This window comes from Canis lupus, chromosome 12 (genome assembly GCF_011100685.1).
Source record: "Canis lupus familiaris isolate Mischka breed German Shepherd chromosome 12, alternate assembly UU_Cfam_GSD_1.0, whole genome shotgun sequence".
Taxonomy (NCBI): domain Eukaryota; kingdom Metazoa; phylum Chordata; class Mammalia; order Carnivora; family Canidae; genus Canis; species Canis lupus.
The window spans coordinates 48957552-48976560 of NC_049233.1; the positions used below are offsets into that span (position 1 = coordinate 48957552).

At 40.0% G+C, this 19009-nt stretch overlaps 1 protein-coding gene across 1 annotated transcript in view; it reads left to right on the top strand.

Annotated features, from left to right (window-relative positions):
* Window positions 1-19009, top strand: part of ANKRD6 (ankyrin repeat domain 6) — a 197897-nt gene that overhangs the window by 93666 nt on the left and 85222 nt on the right. The window contains 1 exon segment of the mRNA XM_038554726.1: window positions 10538-10616. The gene's annotated coding sequence lies outside the window, so the exon portion shown is untranslated.

Sequence of the window (19009 nt, forward strand, 5' to 3'; positions counted from 1 at the left end):
AAAATCATCAGTCCCTCAACCGACTGAATCACCCAGGTGCCCACTAAAGAGTTTTTAAAAATCTAAGCATATTCTAGATATCTATGTTTGTAATACAAAGGAATAAAAAAACTTTAACAAAATCTAGACTGTTTGTGCTACCCAGAAAACACCGTAAGAGACCTGAGTTTTAAAAGATTAAGAGTTACCCACAAACAAGCTTAATGCTAAGAACCAAGGGTGTCTCAGAGCTATGTGTCTTCTGTGAATCTACCCCTGACTGTGCTAACCATTATCTGTGACCTGGATTATTTGTACATATGTCCTACTATTTTTTTTTTAAATGTCTATGGATCAAGAATAAAATACTTGATTTTTCATAGTAGCCTTTGGTCACTGGGCTTTTTTTGACCACTTAAAAAAGTTTAATTAGAAAACATTTAATACATATGAAAATAGAAAGAAAAGCACAATGGACCTATACAAATCACCTAGATTTCATAATTTTCAGAGTATGGCCAATCTTATTTCATCTATACTCCTTTCCTCCAAAACTGGGTTACTTTGGATGAATCATGTTATTTCATCTGTAATTATTTCATTTTGTATATCTAAAACCACTCTTCTAAAGTAAATAACTGCACCATCTTTATCACACATTCAAAAATTAATCACTCCTTGATATCATAAAATATTCAATAATTACATTTTTCTGTCACATAAAATTTTAAGTTTCTTTTCATGGGAATCCAAGAGAGGCTGTATATAACAATTCACTAAGTCTTTTAAGTCTTTCTTAATCTCTGAGTTTCTCCTCCATCTCTTTTTTATTTTCTGCAGTTTTTTTGTTGATATTGAAAAAAAATCAGGTCATTTGTCTTACCGAGTAGTGTTTTTCAGTGTGGTCTGGTGTTGGTTTGTGACAAGCATAGGGTAAATGTTTAGAACTTATTATAGCAATTAGACATTGCTGTAACATCCAGGCTTTTGAGTATTATCAGCAAATGTGGTTTGGACTTAAAATTTTGTGTATGAGGCTGTTCTAATGCTGAAGCTAGAATGATAAAACATTCTAGAGTAATTATGAGCATGAAGAAGCTAGTGTCAGAAAGTCAATAAACCTGCTACTTCCTGCATCACAAATGTCTTGGCTATGAAAATATGTCAGCAGAGGGGTGTCTGGGTGGCTCAGTCAGTTAAGCGTCTGCCTTTGGCTCTGGTCATGATCTTGGGGTCCTGGGACTGAGCCTTGGATTGGGTTCCCTGCTCAGTGGGAAGTCTGCTTCTCCCTCTCCTTCTGCCACTCCCTCCCCCTACTCATATTCCTGTACTCTCTTTCGCTTTCTCTCTCTCTCTCTCTTTCTTGCTTTCTCTCAAATAAATAAATAAATAAATAAATAAATAAATAAATCTTTTTAAAAATGTCAGCAGAATTAAACAGTAGGCTTAGTGATATATGAAAAGTTATGAATTTACATAAAGGCTAATCTGTTAAATTTGAGATTATTGTCTTTATTATGTGATAAGTAGAAGCTGATCATGAACAATAGTTATAGTGTACAGATGTATGATGACTTTTGAGGGAAAAGTTCTGTCAAAAGTAGGAACTGGGATCCCTGGGTGGCTCAGCGGTTTAACGCCTGCCTTTGACCCAGGGCGTGATCCTGGAGTCCCAGGATCGAGTCCCACATCAGGCTCCCTGCATGGAGCCTGCTTCTCCCTCTGCCTGTGTCTCTGCCTCTCTCTCTCTCAGTCTGTGTCTCTCATGAATAAATAAAATAAAATTAAAAAAAAAAAAAAAAGTAGGAACTCTTAGTGTTCCTCAAGATAAGAAGCTAGTTTGATGGCAACTCTTTAAAAATGTGAATTTCTTTTTTTAAAACAAAGATTTTATTTATTTATTCATGAGAGATAGAGAGAGAGAGAGAGAGAGAGAGAGAGAGAGAGAGAGGCAGAGACACAGGCAGAGGGAGAAGCAGGCTCCATCCAGGGAGCCCGATGCAGGACTCTATCCCGGGTCTCCAAGATCACACTCTGGGCTGAAGGTGGCACTAAACTGCCGAGCCACCTGGGCTGCCCTAAAAATATGAATTTCTGTGATATCTTTTGTATTTTAATCATCTTAGTACTCTTGTGCAAAGAAGAAAAGCAATGTGCTTTTCAATGGCAAATAAGATCAAAAGAGAAACAAAAGCTTAGAAGAGCAGAGTTTCAATTGATTGTTATGACGTATTCCATAATTATAACCACTGTCAATGAAGAATATCCACATGTGACTTTCTACATATATAACGAATGATCACCGGATATCTCTTGAATTTTATCAAGCATTTTGAATTTAATTTTCCATCAAAAGAAAATCCATATAGAGGAGATTCATGAATCTGGAAGTCCATTTTTTTCATTGAAAGATAATTTAAATTTAACCATATACAATAAATTACTCAAGTTGGCTACTATAGATTGAAGATAAATTTTGAAAATGCAACTTCTGCTGATTCACTTTATTTTTTATTTGTTTTTTTTAAAGATTTTTATTTATTTATTCATAGAGACACATAGAGAGAGGCGCAGACACACACAGGCAGAGGGAGAAGCAGGCACCATGCAGAGAGCTGACGTGGGACTCGATCCTGGGTCTCCAGGATCACTCCCTGGGCCGCAGGTGGTGCTAAATTGCTGCGCCACTGGGGCTGCCCTGCTAATTCACTTTAGATAAAAATTAAGAAGTAAATATCTTGAGCTTGCTAAAGTTACTTTAAAATCTGTTCTTCCATTCCTGTAAACACCTCCTTGTGAGACTGTTTTCTCTACTCTGATTATTATTATACATAGAAAAAATTCATATAAATATCCTCAATAAGTAGCGTTTTCCTTAATCCGGTTTAGGTCACACTGGTTAATAGATTTGAAGTAAAAAAAAAAAAAAATAGATTTGAAGTAAGCAAATTTTAAAAAAAAGATTATTTATTTATTTATTTATTTATTTATTTATTTATTTGAGGGAGGGAGACAGAGACAGAGAGAGAGAGAGAGAGAGAGCATGAACAGAGGGGTGGAACAGAGGGAGAGGAAGAAGAGACTCCCTGCTGAGCAAGGAGCCAGACTCTGGCTTGATCCCAGGACCTAGAGATCATGACCTGAGCTGAAGGCAGACACTCAGCCAACTGAGCCACTGAGGCGCCCTGAAGCCAGCTGATTCTAAACATTAAAATTTTTAAATAGTGATATACATAGTGTTCATTCAAAGTGTGTATGTAAGCATTTAATATAAAGAACTGCTACTTTGTTCAAAGCTTTATTTAGCTGTGACTGCAGAATGACAGAAAATTCGGAGTGTAATAGCAATTTTCTATTGTGTATTTGCACATTTTCAATGAATAATGTGCATAGCTTTTCTAATTCTTTTATTTTATGTATTTTTAATCTGTAAATAAAAAATTGGGGCTTGTATTTTGTACGTTAATTTTTTCCATTAATATATTTTTATTATACTTACAAATAAAATTTTAAAAACTGAGAAATAAAAAGGCTAGAAATAAAAAGTCAAGTTAGAAGAAAGCATCCGCATGGTGTCCTTTAACACGTGCCTCTATTCCTCATATTTTCTCTACATTGGTAGTTAGATCTCCTAGAAGCTTGATCAAATTTGGGCTCTTTTTGGAGAGTGAGAGGCACAATTGGTGTTATGTACTTCCAACAGAAGGTATACAATGTCTAGTTGCTGCTGTCTCTCTCTGTAATGTTATTACCTGTTGATTGCCGAGATCCATTAATGCATTAAGCAATGTACAATGATCATATTTCTGTCATTCTTCCTTTATTTATCTCTGTACTTCTGTACTATGAGGTAAACTTTTTCAAAGAGAAACTTCATCTCATTTACTGTTTGATCATCCTGAGGCAGAGGAGGCATGGATAGTACAGGACACAAAATCCTTTTGACACGCTCAGAATCCTTGCTCCTGGTGCTGCTTTTCTAGTGATCTCTTGTCATAGAGAAATAGCTCTCACCAACTGTTTTTTTTTTTAAGTTTGTATTATAATTCCAGTTAGTTAACATGCAGTGTTCTATCAGCTTCAGGCATACAATATAGTGATTCAACACTTCCATATATCACCAGGGCTCATCACAACAAATACACTCCTTAATCCTCATCACCTATTTAACCCATCCCTTTGCCCACTTCCCCTCTGATAACCATTAGTTTGTTCTGTATAATTAGGAGTCTGTTTCTTGCTTTGTCTCTCTTATTTTTTTCCCTTTCCTTGTTTGTTTCTCAGATTCTACATATGAGTGAAATCATATGATATTTGTCTTTTTCTGACAGACTTATTTTACTTAGTGTTGTACTTTCTAGATCCATCCACGTCGTTGTAAATGGCAAGATTTTATTCTTTTGATGGCTGAATAATATTCCATTGTATATATTTACCACGTCCTTTTTACCCATCCAGGGACACTTGGGCTGTTTTCATAATTTGGCTAATGTATATAATGCTGCTATAAATATTGGAGTGCATGTGTCCCTTTGAATTAGAGTTATTGTATTTTTTGGGTAAATATCCAGTGATGCGATTGCTGGATCAGAAGGTAGTTCTATTTTTAACATTTTAAGGAACCTCCATACTATTTTCTACAGTGGCTGCACCAGTTTGCATTCCCATCAACAGTGCATGAGTGTTTCTTTTTCTCCATATCCTTGCTAACACTTGTTGTTTCTTGTGTTGTTGATTTTAGCCATTCTGACAGGTGTGCAGTGATATCTCATTGTAGTTTTGATTTACATTTCCCTGATGATAAATGATGAAGAGTATCTTTTGATGTGTATCTTGGCCTACTGGATGACTTCTTTGGAGAAATGTTTGCTCAAGTCTTTTGCCCAGTTTTTGTTGGATTATTCTTTTTTTTTTTTTTTTTTTGAGTATTGAGTTCTATAAGTTCTTTATACATTTTAGATTCTAACCCTTTATCAGATAGTCATTTGCATATATCTTCTCCCATTCAGTAGTTTGCCTTTTAGTTTTGTTGATTGTTTTCTTCTGCACAGAAGCTTTTTATTTTGATGTAGTCCTGATAGTTTATTTTTGCTTTTGTTTTCCTTGCCTCAGGAGACATATCTAAAAAGAAGTTACTATGGCTACTGTCAAAGAAGTTACTGCCTGTGCTCTTTTAGGATTCTTATGTTTTCAGGTCTCATATTTAGGTCTTTAATCCACTTTGAGTTCATTTTTGTATATGGTATAAGAAAGTGGTCCAGTTTCATTCTTTTGTATGTTGCTGTCCAGTTTTCCCAACACCATTTGTTGAAGAGATTATCTTTTTCCCGTTGCATAATCTTACCTGCTTTGTTGAAGATTAATTGACCATATAGGGGAATCCCTGGGTGGCTCAGTGGTTTGGCGCCTGCCTTTGGCCCAGGGCGCGATCCTGGAGTCTCGGGATCGAGTCCCGCATTGGGCTTCCTGCATGGAGCCTGCTTCTCCCTCTGCCTGTGTCTCTGCCTCTCTCTCTCTCTCTGTCTCTCATGAATGAATGAATGCGTGCATAAATATATAAATAAATAAATAAATAAATAAATAAATAACTTTAAAAAAATAATTGACCATATAATTGTGGGCTTATTTCTGGATTTTCTCTTCTGTTCTATTGATCTGTGTGTCTGTTTTTGTGCCAGTACTGTACTGTTTTGATCCCTACAACTTTGTAACGTGACTTGAAGTACAGAATTGTGATACCTCCAACTTTGCTTTTCTTTTTCAAGATTGCTTTGACTAGTCTCGATCTTTTGTGGTTTTATATAAATTTTAAGATTCTTTGTCTCACCAAGTGTTTAATGAGTATCTACTCTGTGCAAAGCACTGTGGAGGCAAGTAAGGTTAAATAAGAATAGGATATGGTTCTTTAACCTTAAGAATTTTTTGTGTGTCATTTTTTGGATCAGCTCTGACACCTAAAATTCTTTAAGGTCATCAGTGTAAGGAATTCAGTGCTAAATCACTTCATTCCACAACTTTTCCCTATAAAGGTAAAAGTGAGCTGCAGTCATTCCTAATTATAGCTTTTAATTTCAACTTCATAAGCTGGTGTCCTTTTTTTCTTCCTCTTTGTCTAACAAATTTGTATTTATACTTGTTAAAAATGGTAACACTGTGGGGAGAATGGGGACTTCATTTGCCCAAATGAATATTGTTTAACTGTTGAATCTCAAATTGCCAAATATGAATTTGTTCTTGGGCTTTTTATGGTATCTTACATTCAGCTTGTCTGATAATGGACAAAATTCGGGTCACTAAATATCATGGACATGTAAGACTATCAGACATGACAAAAGGCAAATATAATGTGAATGTTCCTTCATACCATCTTGTAAAGGAATATAGACTATCTTTTATCTTTATTTTTTCAGACTGCCAACTATTATTCCAGGAGCAAAATACTGTTTTGCTTTATAAATGTAAGAAAAATAGCATCTATAGGGGGTCTTCCTCTTCTACAGAGAGAGTGTCCTGACTCTTCCACAGGATACCATTATGAGGGTTTTGCCAGTTTCTAGGTGTATCTATATGAAATAACCACTAGATGCTTTTGTGGACCTACTAGACATGGTGACAACTTTGTCACGTGGAGTGCATAAGCCTCTGCTCCAATTGGAAAACTACCATTTTGGTCCCATAGGATCAGAGTCAGCTTAGACCCATAACCAACATGAAAAATCTGGCATTCCACTTTCCTCAGTGCCAACAATCCTAGTAAGTGGTTCCATGTCCTTTTGTAGAAGGATCAGTGAAACCTTTATTGTATGAGCTTTGTGGTAGTATTGCCGGGTTTTTTCCCAAGAAGACCTTACCTCTTCTCAGTCATTGGCCTGTAAACCTATGAATTACAGCAACTGATATCAACCTTCTGCTCTCAGCTGACTCATTTTTTATACAAGTCAAATAACATCCTGGTCAATTGTCTCCTCATCTTTCCCATGGCCAATCAGCATTGCCATAGATGCCTTCCAAATGGCCAAAACCTCTTGTTTGCCAGTGTGGCCTTGTCGGCAGTTCTTATATTTACATCCACCTAGCCTCTGATGGTTAGTTGTCACAGCCTGGCCTCTGCGATTTTGGAATCTTGTCATTTCCCATTAATTCAGAAGAGCCTTATACTATGGCAGCATCTCCTATAGACAACTCTGGTCAACAGAGAACAGAACCACTGGACTCCTTCATAATGCCCTTTATCCCTTTAGTGATCAGATCTTCCTGGGATCATGTTCAGACAGTGAGTGCTTCGGTTCATAATAAATCCAGTCTAGTGCACCCATCTTTTTGCCTTTTGACTCCTCCCTCAACATTCTGCCAAAGCTGTTCCTGCATCCCTATTAGCCTCTGTAGGCCATTACTGTGCCCAGACTTCAAGGAGCCAGGCCAGCTTCAGGTGTCTGTGCCAGATACTAAGCCACAACTTACAAGAGAGTGCTTTTGTGTCAATAAATTCTCATCAGTCTAGCCTGACATTCATCCCATTGACCTTCCCTCACCTATGTGTTCCCTCAGTTCCATCAGTACAGAACAGTGGAAACTGAAAGTCCTTCGCTATGAATCTAGTTCCTGCAAGAGCAGGGACTCTGTTTCCTCACATGGTGCTGAGACCTGACCCTAACTATTGGCTGGGGTGGAAGGATTTTGAAGAAGAGGAGTATCACTTTAGGAAGCAGTTGCCTCAAGTGAGGTCTTTTGGTCTCCGAGCAAGAAGCGGCAACTTTCCTCTATCAAGTAAAAGTTGCTTTAGGGGTTCAAAAGTTCAGGGGGGATTTGGGAGTTCAGAATTCTGGAACTTGTCCACAAAATGTTCCTATGGCAAGTCTCAGGGTGGGTGGCTCCATCTGGGTAAACTTCCTACACCTCTACGTTGTGCCAAGAGATATGCTGAGGGAGTCCCACTCTGTAGTGTCAAAGAAACTGCATCCTCAGGTGAGGTGCTGCGTAGGTCTCTGGTCTGCAGTTCTGGTTGGAGCAGCAGTCGCTTAAAAGGTAAAGTCAAGGGGATCCCTGGATGGCTCAGCGGTTTAGTGCCTGCCTTCCACCCATGGCATGGTCCTGGAGTCCTAGGATCGAGTCCCACATCGGGCTCCCTGCGTGGAGCCTGCTTCTCTCTCTGCCTATGTCTCTGCCTCTCTCATGAATAAATAAATAAAATCTTAAAAAAAAAAAAAAAGGTGAAGTCAAGAGAATGATGAGGTGGTATATACAGGTGCCTGAAACAAGGGGTCTCCACTAGACTTTATTTACAAGAGGAACTCAGAGAAATACATCATTTAAACCCAGAACTTCCTGTGTGACAGATACATTCACAGGGTTCACAGAGGCCCAGTTCTTCCAAGTGTCTCAAACCCCAAAAGGCATACTAACTCTTGAGGAAAGCAATATTGAACCAGAGTCAAACATGGTTGTCTAATGCCATAATAGCAATAATAATAGTCGTTACTAAAAGCTGGTATCTATGCCATTCTAGATTCATTATCTTATTTCTGTAACATAATGTTTCTATTATCTTATTTAACACTATCTTATTTAATGTTCATCACCATTCTATCACAAATAGATAATATATCCATTTTACAAAGAAGCAGCTGATACTCAGAGAAGTTAAGTAGCTTTTACATAGTAAATTAACCAGTAAGGAGCGGATCCTAAATTTACCTGGTTCCAACTTTAACTTATAAGCTATGTTGACACTCAACAAAGCCATGAAAATTTAAGAGAAGTAATGTATATACTAGCCAAAATTTTATACATATGTAAATAATTTATACATACGTAAATACTTTCTGAGAAAGGAACAGTACAGCAAGCCGATGATGTAAAAACACTGGTAAAAAAGCTGAGGGTCCCCTGGGGCGTGATCCTGTAGTGGGGCTCCCTGCAAGGAGCCTGCTTCTTCCTCTGCCTGTGTCTCTGCCTCTCTCTTTCTGTGTCTCTCATGAATAAATAAATAAAAAAATTAAAAAAAATTTTTTTTCAATTTTTATTTATTTATGATAGTCACACACAGAGAGAGAGAGGCAGAGACATAGGCAGAGGGAGAAGCAGGCTCCATGCACCGGGAGCCCGACGTGGGATTTGATCCTGAGTCTCCAGGATCGCGCCCTGGGCCAAAGGCAGGCGCTAAACCGCTGCGCCACCCAGGGATCCCTAAATAAATAAAATCTTAAAAAAAAAAAAAAAGCTGAAAGCAGTGTGATGATTTTTAAAAATTACATCAAACTATAGTTAGGAAAAGGTAAAAGCAAAAAAAAAAAAAAAAAACTAGTAGAAGGAAGCTCTTCTTCTGTAGGATCTTACTGTGATTGATGTTCACAAGAGGAGCAGTCCCAAAGACCATTAAAGGGATACCCCCTGCAGTCAGTCTTTCTTCAGTTCTTGGTAATTCTAGAATAAATTTTGAACTGTCACCCCTGAAATACTACTTTCAAGGAAAGTACTGTTTATGGAGTACTGTTTATGGAGTACTGTTGACATTGCTAAAACCATTAACTAGAAAGATCCTATTACAACTATTATTTGAGGGATTAAATATGATGTGTGCCAGCAACAAACTGAGGCAGGTGTAGGGGGCAGCGGTTGTTCTGGCAAGAGGTGAATCTTGGAGATGGTATTTGAGGGGTGGCATCCTACTCAGCTGATTCTCAGCCAACAAGGACTTCCTGGCAGCAACTGCCTGACAGCTTATCCTTAGGAACTCTGGAGACAACTCTTGCATCCCTGTTATTCTGCTTGTTGATATGTCATCCTTTATGGCAGGATTTCCCCCCTTTTGACTGAACAGCAAACCTCACTTGTGTAACTCCTTATATATTATATATATCAGTTATGTCCCTTAGTGGGTTTGATAGAAATAATTGATGAGTGTATCCCGGGGGATGTCAAAAGGTGCATTTGCTAGGAGCCAGTTTCTACTATTTCTGCAAACATTAGCATCATTAGTAGGCACTTTCTATGTGTGATCATTGTGACAAAAAGTATCATCTTGAGTATCCTAGTTGCCATTTGAGATCATTGTTTTATCTCCATTTTACAGAGGAGGAGACTGCAGCTCAGAGGGCTTAAATGGCTTGTCCACAGCATCATGCATGTAGCAGCTGGAGTCAAGTCCATGGCTGTTTTATGTCAGTGCCCTGGTCTGAACTTGACATTTAAAAAAATGGAGATAAACTTCATATATCATAGAACTCATCCTTTTGAAGTATACAATTTAGTGGTATTTTCTATATCCACAAGGTTGTGTAGTCATTACCTATTCCAGAACATTTCTATCACCCCAAAAAGAAAACCCATACCCATTAATAGTCATTCCCCATTCTCTTTCCCTGTGCCCCCTGCCAGTCACCAATGTACTTCCTGTCTCTATGGATTTGTCTATTCTGGATATTTTATATAAATGCAAGTATATAATGTGTGATCTTTTATGTCTGGCTTTGTTTACTTAGTTTAATGTTTTTCAAGGTCCATCCGTGTTATATAGGATATATCAGTTCATTCCTTATTTTATTTTATTTTTTTTTAGAGAGAGAATGTGTCTGCAAGCAGTGAGGGAAGAAGGGCAGAGGGAGAGGGGGAGAACGAATCTTAAGCTGACTCACATGGTAGGTCTATGACTTAATTGGATGTTTACCTGAGAAAACTCTGGAATCTTTTTCGAATATGAAAGTAAAATAAGGTAGTTTCTGTGGCAATGCTTTAGAAGACTATCATAGTATGGAAAAGCAGGCTCCTGGAGGGGATTTTTCCTTTGGAGCTTTGTTAAGTGTTTTTGTAAAACTGTCCAGTGACTTGAAGTGCTTTGTAAAGCAATGTGATCCTGATTCTTAGTGTGTGGGCCAGGGAGCACATGATTTACAGAATAATAATTATGCTTCCATTTCCATTTCCATTTCTCGTCTTTGGAATACATCCAACTACTTTTTAAGACTAATTTGATAAAAACAAGTCATGAACTAATGAAATACTGTTCTTGGTGTCCTCTTCTTTCCATCCATTGGGCATTTGCTGTGGGCCCAGTGGGTGGAGTGAGTTTCTTCTTGGTGGAAGGAGCAAGGCAGCTGTCCGGGGGTCAGCATTGTCTGCCAGTAATTTTTCAGTTAATTATATTCAGGCAGTGATAGTTCTTTTGCTCTGTAACATATTTATAAAAAATAACAAAAGCAAACTAAAGATTTGTTCCTCTTACATGATTTTTTGAAGGCATAGACTGTCTCTAAGAGTGGTAAGGAATAGACAAACCCAGTGCCCCTCATTCCTGCCTGGGACTCTCATGTGCTTTATATGATTCACATAGATTGATAGGATACATGTGATTGTGAGAAATATGCATAGAAACATATGCTGAATTTGAATATACATATGCATGCCTATGACCCTAAAATTCTACTCCTAGATAGACTTGGCATATGTGTCTTCACCAAAAACTATGCATGTAAGAATATTCAAAGCCACACTGTTTTGAGTACATGAAATATAAAACTACCCGAAAGCCTATCAATAGAATGGATAAATGAATTGTGGCGTATTCATACAATGGAACACTACGTAGCCATGAGAATGAATAGAGTACAGTATGGATGAATTTCACAAATGTGAAATGAAAGAAGCCAAACAGAAAAGGATACATTCTATTTGATTCCATTCACATAAAATTCAAAAATCGGCGAAACTAATCCATGTTGTTAAAAATCAGGAGAGTGGTTACTCCTGGGGGGTGAAAGTAGAATTAGATGTGCATGAGGGGGCTTCAGGGATACTGGTGATTGATTTTTGTTGATTAAGGTGCTGGATACATGGGTCCGTTCTGTTTCTGAAAGTTCAGATGTCCCAGCAACATTTTACTTTAGTATTAAAACTAGAGGGACACCTGGGTGGCCCAGCGGTTGAGCGTCTGCTTCAGCTCAGGTCTTGATCCCGGGGTCCTGGGATCGAATCCTGCTTCGGGCTCCCCACAGGGTGCCTGCTTCTCCCTCTGCCTGTGTCTGCCTCTCTCTTGTTTCTCATGAATAAACAAATAAATCTTTTTAAAAAAATCAAATAAAATATTGCTAAACATTTTGCTAAACCTGATACAGACTGTAGAATTATAAGACATATATTCTATCACAAGGAGTCCCTGCACTGATTTAACCAATACCCAGTGAACAGAGATTGAGCTGGGTCGAATATTTCTAGCTGGGGGAGGGGCGGGAATTGGAAGGGATTGCCTTTTTTTTTTTTTTTTTTTAATTTATTTATGATAGTCACACAGAGAGAAAGAGAGGCAGAGACGCAGGCAGAGGGAGAAGCAGGCTCCATGCACCAGGAGCCCGACGTGGGATTCGATCCCGGGTCTCCAGGATCGCGCCCTGGGCCAAAGGCAGGCGCTAAACCGCTGCGCCACCCAGGGATCCCAGGGATTGCCCTTGAGTGTGCTCCCCACCTCTTCTTCTCAGTAGCTGCATCCTAGCTGTGGTACGCTCATGGTCTTTTCATGTTGTCCTTCCTCCTGCAGTCCTCCCTCTCTCCCCTTTCTCCTTCGTTTTTCTCTCTTGCCCTCTTCCCAGCGTGCTCTTTGTTTGGACATTGGGCTAAATGATCATCAAAGAGGCAATCTGCCTGAAGGTGGAGAACACATGGAACTGTTTGGGGGAGCAACCCCCTCTCCCCCAAGGAAGGGCTAGAGTGGGTCTGTGGATTCTTCATAGGGACTGAATCCCAAAGAAGATCGGTGGAAACCTGGGAGCAAAAGCTTCACCTATCATAGCGAATCCAGACCTACCCTTTGATGAAGAGAAGCACAGCTTCAGTCCCTGAGAAAAGTATCAGAAGAGGGAGGGCACAGGCTTCACCTGGGACTCTTACCCAGAGGGTCTCATGCTTTGTAATTTCTCAAGTTGACCCTGTCTCCTGAAGACTGGTGAAGCTCAACTAATTAAATATATTTTCATCATGGAAATAATTTGACCATGATAATAATGAGAAATTCCTAAGAGACCTGACTATTTTAAGATTGTTTAAAACTCTTGGGGACAGATATCTCTGGGGCTAATTCTGGGCGTGTAATAAGCAATTCAAGGTTGGTGTCATTTCTGTTCTTGCTGCCTTCATTGTAAGAACCTCTTTTCCTTGTAAAGATGTGGCCAAATTTTAATTTCAAATAATGGACCATAACTGATGCTGATGACAATTGGGCATGTTTGTCATGTGATGCAATTATTAGTAGCAAAAGAATTTAGACCAGATTTGCTATGGTTAATCTATGACTGAAACTTAAAATATGAACAATAACCAGTTTGAGAGAAAGTCTGAGCTGGGAAATAACCAGGGGTAGGAAGAGACTGAATGTGAGGAGAGTTGACTTCAGGTGGAACATTCCACGGAAGCTTGCCCTCCACCTAATGAATAGATCCTCACCTTCCTGGGATGCAGAGTCCACGAGGTCAGAGGCCATCTTTCCAAGCATGCACATGTCTGATTGTCGGTGTGTGATGGCCCGAGTATGGGGAGAGGCTGCAAAGCCTCCCTGATGGCCAGCTCCATTTGAAGTCCTAATTCCCCTCCTCTGTTGGGAACACTTGATCCTAGCAAAGGTCTGTGCTGAAGCCAAACGCTGTGTCATGCTGTGTATTGAGTAAGGCCAAGGGACCAAGCTCTCCTTGGGGCAGCCACTGGGAACTGTAAAGAAGAGGTAGAAGGAGGATTAAATGATGGAAAGAGTTTGGAAATCTAATTGGAGAATTTAGCCTCTGGTTGACGTTATTCATGTGCACACACAAACACACACACGCACAATATTTCCTGAGTGCTTACTCTGTGCCAGGTGCTATGCTAAGTGCTTGTCATCTACTCCCACAGGTAATTCTTTCAGCTTTCTGATGCAGCCAGTAGCTACTATTATTATCCCCATTTTACAGATGAGGACATTAAGGCCCAAGAAAGTTATATAGCCTGCCCAGAGTCATGTAGCACACTCTGTGGGTGGAGTGTTTAAGTAACCTTCTTCCCTTGCTTCTATCCACTTCTACCTCAGCCAGTCTTAAAAGGGAATTGAGATGAGAAATCCACGTGTGTATAGTCTTCTGCAAACACTGGTGTGGAAACAGTTGATTATTGGAAGTCTCTTTTTGTAGGTGATGCACAATATTACTATTGCATCACATCTAACCCAGTCATGCTTGCTGAAAGTTGCAGATTTTGAAAGAGCTATTATTACAGGGGATCCCTGGGTGGCTCAGCAGTTTAGTGCCTGCCTTTGGCCCAGGGCGTCGTGGTCCTGGAGTCTCGGGATCAAGTCCCATGTCGGGCTCCCTGCATGGAGCCTGCTTCTCCCTCTGCCTGTGTCTCTCTGCCTTTCTCTCTCTCTCTCTCTGTCTCTCATAAATAAATAAATAAATAAATAAATAAATAAATAATCTTTAAAAAAAAAGGAAGAGCTATTACAGAAAGTCATGTGGATTAGGGGAAACAGGAGTTGGGAAGGAGAGGTGGTATCTATTTCAGTATCAGATGGATATAATGTTAATACTTCATCAACTGTACAATTGATCAAATTAGGATCACTCCTATGAAAACTGAGTCCAGCAGACTTAAAAACAATAATTTCTGGAAGATTAGATAGCAGACGTTGATAAGTAAAAGCAATTAGTGTGCATGTTGGGGGAATTTGAGTGGTCCTGCAAGGGTCATGGGCTTGCTGACCAAGAGACCTCCTCCAGCTTTGAGAGAAGGCCTCTGTTCTCTGAGGAATATAGTGGAAGAAATAATGCTGTAATTATAGTGGCAGGTCCCTGCGATGTTTACTTCTGAGTAGACACTCCTGTTAATCCCAGACTTCCTTTTACCGTATTTGAAACTAGGTCTATGGGCTTGCATTCAGACACTTAATTCTTGGCTGGCAGAGCAACTTTATGGTTGAGACTTGTGTGTGTATGTGTGTGCACACGCACACACTGTGATACAGAATTGGGAACTGAAAGTCTAATGTGGCTCTCTTTCAGTTCAGCAGTGTTTCCTGCAAGTGCTTCCCTACTGTGCTAGCTCCTTCTTGAAAGAATGAGTGAAGGACATTATGGAGGAGTATGTAGTCAGTAGACACTTAGCCCCCGGAACCTGACTACCCCTCAGACAGTAGCAAGGGACCGTTTGGTTACAACAGCACTGTAAATGTTGACGTGACATAGTAGAGTCCTGGCTCTTGGCCAGGAGAGAGTGGGCGAGTGACTTTGAAAAGGAAGCACAGCTTGTGATTGTAAGTGACCCCGACAGGTAATTGACAAAGAGTTATTGAACATCCATTATGTATAAGCATTTGTGTTATTTTCCTGTGGCTGCTGTAACAAATCACCATAAACTCGATGGCTTAAAACAATAGGGAGTTATTCTCTCACATTCTGGAGGCCAGAAATCTGAAATCAAGATGTCAGCTGGGCTGTACTCCCTGTGGAAGCTCTAGGGGATAATTCTTCCTTTCCTCATCTGGCCTCTGATGGCTCTAGGTGGCATGTGTCCTCATCACTCTAATCTCTGCCTTTAGGGTCACATGGCCTCCTTTTTTTCTGTTTTAAGAGTCCCTCTGCTTCTCTTCTAAGGTTTCACATGATTGCATTTAGAACTCACCCAGATAATCCAGGATAACCATCTCTTCTCAGGATCCTTAACATAATATATCTTCTTAAAAAAATATTTTATTATTTATTCATGAGAGACACAGAGAGAGAGAGAGGCAGAGACACAGGCAGAGGGAGAAGCAGGCTCCATGCAGGGAGCCCGACGAGGGACTCGATCCTGGGTCTCCAGGATCACGCCCTGGGCCAAAGGTGACGCTTAACCACTGAGCCACGCTGGCTGCCCCATTAATATATCTTTTGTTATATAACTTAGCACTCAGGCTCTGGGATTAGGACACGGACATATCTTTTAGGGGGGCCACTATTCAACTCACCACAGCATTCAATGATTTATTTGGATAGATGGAAAAATTAGAGCATTGACTTGCTCATAGGAGTCTATGATCCAGTTGTATAAGCATAGATGTGTTTATTTATTCAGCAAGTATTTACTGTTCATACGTCATGTACCAGGCTGTGTGATTGCATTGGATTTACAGAAAGGGATGAGACACAGCTCCTCTACTGGAGAAGCTGACTCTAGAGCAAAGACATCGTAAACAAGGGTACCCCTAAAGAATTTCAGTTTCATGTGGTCTAGTGTTTGTATGGATGTATTCAAATAATCACAATCCAAAGACCAAAAATAATTTTTAAAAAATAGTAATCATTAACTTGTTCCTTTTTAAAAAATTAAGGGAAACTCAATTCATAAACTCCCAGTAACAATTTTCATATCCCTTTTCCTCCCCCTAATTCTCTCATATTCCACAGTGTTCAGAAGCCAATTGTTTGCCGCCACCCTCCAGAAACTCTTTTAAACTCTTTTTCCTTCCTCCATCCTGCATGGCACTTCTTTTCTCTCTCTCCCAGCTCTTTGTTAAACAGAGTAGCTTGGCCTCCCTTGACAAGTCAACCTTCTCCTTTCCCCTCTCTGCTGACTGTCCTGTAATTCTGCATCCTAAAGTCCAGAAGCCTCTCTGGCTGGGACAGTGTCCTTAGAAGAGTAGCTGAATGGAGTAGGCTTTTTAATCAGAAGGTAGGAGGGGAGGCCAAGAAAACTGACATCACACAATTGCAGTCCAGTTTGGTAAATACTTACAGTGAGATTTAAAAGTTACATTATTTTATATTAGCCTCTATTAATGTTTGCAACAACCCAATGGGTAAAAACTGCTATCCTTTCTATTTTACACATGAGGAAATGAACTTAGATTTATTAAATACGTTGTCCAAAATAAGTAGTCAAGTCGGATTTGAGCCTAGGCTACCTGGGATTTGGGCCTTGGGAACCTGGAATATAGAGTAGCATTGGAAGAATCTTCTGTGAGAAGGAAACCTTGAATCCGGTTTGAAGGATAAGAAAGAGTTTGGAAAAGATCTAAAGAGTATCGTAAGCAAAAATGGCAGGACGGTGCTTTATTTTTTTAAATTTTTATTTATTTGTGATAGTCACACACACACAGAGAGAGAGAGAGAGAGAGAGGCAGAGACACAGGCAGAGGGAGAAGCAGGCTCCATGCACCGGGAGCCCGACACGGGATTCGATCTTGGGTCTCCAGGATCGCGCCCTGGGCCAAAGGCAGGCGCCGAACCACTGCGCCACCCAGGGATCCTGGGACGGTGCTTTTCAGGTTCTGAATACCTGTGTGGTGAAGCCAGGGTGCAGAATGGGCGGGTGGGAAATCGAGGTAACACCAGGCCATGTGTGGACTTGTGTCTCATGGACTTTGTTCTGGGGGAACCCGAGTCACTGAGGGTTATTAGAAAAGGGGAAGCATGATCACATTTGCTGTGAAAAGAGCATTCTAAGAGTGATGATATATATTGAGGTGGAGGAGGAAATGGGCAGGACTTGAGACCAGGAGAGTACCATGGGAGATAGCTTCTGCATGCCAACTTCTCTCCTGATTAGCAGTCTCTATAGCCCCCATATGGTCTGGTCATAGAATGCTCTTTGACCAGAAGCACAAAGGATGAGAGGTCCATAGACACAGGCAAAATAGTTGGCACCAAAGACCAGACTATTGCCTGGCAAATAGGCAGTGTTAATGACTCCTCCAGCATTGCAGCTCATCTGTCTGCAATTTCAGTCTTTGCCATCCTGAAATGAATTAGAGAAGTTTCCCATTACTCCCTTTCTTCTACACACAGAAGGGAGAACTTATCCCTTACTTGCTCAGTGATCTTCTAAGGCCCAGTCAGAGGAGAATTTAACACTGTTGGCTCAATGGCTCTCTTTCCTGAGGGTCAAGTTTAGTAAATCCTGACAACAATCTGGGCAGGTTATATTGATTTCTACAAAGTTAGCTTTTATTGAAGATATATTTTGAGCCAAAGTATACTCACTGTCAGAATCCTGAACATTAGTCTGGCCTACTTTTCCCTTGGTAAAAACTCATTTGCAGCAGCAGATTCCATTACACAAGCTGAAAAGTACTTCACCTTTCTTATCCCAGTTTCCAAGTTTAGATAATCACAGGCAGAATTTCAAGAAATATCATTAGCATGCAGTTGGAGATCACTGTGATAGTTCAGGTAAGAAATGACGACTTCCTAAATCAAAGCAAGTGGCAATGCAGCTAGAGAAGAGAGGATAGATCAAGGAACATTTAAGCAACAACCATACAGCCATGCTTATATTTACTGAGCACTGTCTATGTGCCAGGCATTATATAGTGCGTGTATTATCTCATTCAATCTTTGCAACAACCCAGTGAGGTAAGAACTGTTATTCTGTTTTATACGTGAGAAAACAGGCTTAGAGTCATTAGAAATTTACCCAAAGAAATTTACCCAGAGCTGGGATTTGAGCCCAGCAAACTGATCTCAAAACTCTCATATTTTTTAAAGATTTATTTACTTTATATGAGAGAGACAGAACACGAGTGAGAGGAGCAGAAGGAAAGGAGAGAGATCCCAAGCAGTACTCTATGCTGAGCATGAAGCCAGCCGCAGGGCTTGATCTTATGACCCTGAGATCACATCCTGAGCTGAAACCAAGAGCTGTCACTTAACTGATGGCACCACCCAGGCACCCCTCAAAACTCAGGCACCCCTCAAAACTCTCATTTTTAATCTCTGTGTATTACTGTCTCAAATCAGGAGGATTTGGTAATTTATGGAATGTGGGAGCACGGGAAGGAGAATTAGAGGAACGGGAGGAGTGTTCCAGATTAGGGAAACAGGCAGATAGATGAAAGATGGAGCTGGTCACCAAAATGGGGATGGAGGAAAAGGAATGGGTTTGAAAAAAGGATGATGATTTGGTGTGACTATGTTGATAGGGGACATCCAAGTAAGATGTCTTTAAATGGTTGAGTGCTTAAAATATGGAGCTTCAGAGAAAGTGATTGAGGCTAAAGAAGTCTGTATCTAGGCAGCAGAGGAGCATGTGGGCAGCAACA